Source organism: Echinops telfairi, unplaced genomic scaffold, assembly GCF_000313985.2.
Source record: "Echinops telfairi isolate 266 unplaced genomic scaffold, ASM31398v2 ScPeMD7_7453;HRSCAF=8491, whole genome shotgun sequence".
NCBI lineage: Eukaryota > Metazoa > Chordata > Mammalia > Afrosoricida > Tenrecidae > Echinops > Echinops telfairi.
In genome coordinates, this window is record NW_022111353.1 from 1,249,727 (window position 1) to 1,250,875 (window position 1,149).

The 1,149-nt window shown below is 45.2% G+C and overlaps 1 non-coding gene across 1 annotated transcript; it reads left to right on the forward strand.

Moving 5' to 3' along the window:
* The first annotated feature begins 763 nt into the window (after positions 1-763).
* On the forward strand, positions 764-836 carry TRNAK-CUU. The gene has a single exon. It is a non-coding gene; the product is annotated as a tRNA-Lys (tRNA).
* Positions 837-1,149: the final 313 nt, after the last annotated feature.

The following is a 1,149-nucleotide window of genomic DNA, read 5'->3' on the forward strand; positions in this document are numbered from 1 at the left end:
CATGAACCCTTGATAATTTATAAATTATTATTATTTTGTCATATCTTATACTGTCTGATGTCTCCCTTCACCCACTTTTCTGTTGTCCAGCCCCCAGGGAGGAGATTATATGTAGATCCTTGTAATCGGTTCCCCCTTTCCACCCTATCCTCCTCCAGTACACCAGATTCTATATTGCAAAAATTCTGAAGGAGAAAGGCATACTTTGGTTAAAATTTTCCAGTCAGTAGGGATTCAGTGCTCAGACTCTGACATAGACCTTGTCACGCTAATTACGAAAGGAGAATCTGGGCCAGAGCTAAGACACAGCTTGCTTGAGATCTTTCAGTAACTTAAAGGGAAAGGCACTATGGTGCAGTTCTTGAATCCAATGTGGGTGCTGCTCACCAGTCTGCCTGTCAATAACTCTAACGGGATAAGCCATTCTAATTTCTAAATCTCCTTCCTGAGCTGTACTTTTCTCCACCTATGAAAGCAAAGGTGCTTTCCTACTCCTTGCCTCTTCCCTTTTCACTTCCTGAACCTCACCTTCTACGTTAAATCTCTCCAGGAGCATTTCTTTGGGTCTAATCTCATCTCTCCCACCAACACTGACTTGCTTGATAGTACTGTGATTCCTAGGCTTCTCTACACTAGATTCTGGCAGTGGGGCAGATGCTTCTAGTCTGATGTCTTTTTCTGATTCAGGCTTAGTTTTCTCAGTTCTCTCTAAAATCCTTTAATTTGCCTGTTACCCATTCTGCCTGTCTTTCATCAGATTCAAGCCTGGCTAGCTCAGTTGGTAGAGCATGAGACTCTTAATCTCAGGGTAGTGGGTTCGTGCCCCACATTGGGCACCATATGTCAGGGGATTCAGTCCCTAACAAATCATCACAGGTCTGGCAGGCGCAATTGTACAGCGATAATAAGTAGAGATTATAGTAAAGTGAGAGAGTAAGAGAGAGTGAAATAAAGGAGTCAGACACATTTCATGGTAGCATACTCACCTCAGCCCTGCTTGGTGGTCCACATGAGGATGTGGAAGGTGGGAATTTCAGGAGTGAGAGAGGTGTGGGGGGAGCGAGTGGGGAGGATGACAGGGGGAGAGGGAACAAGGGAGAGACCAACTGGATGGGGAGAGAGGACGGGGGAGAGAGTCCATCTTTATTG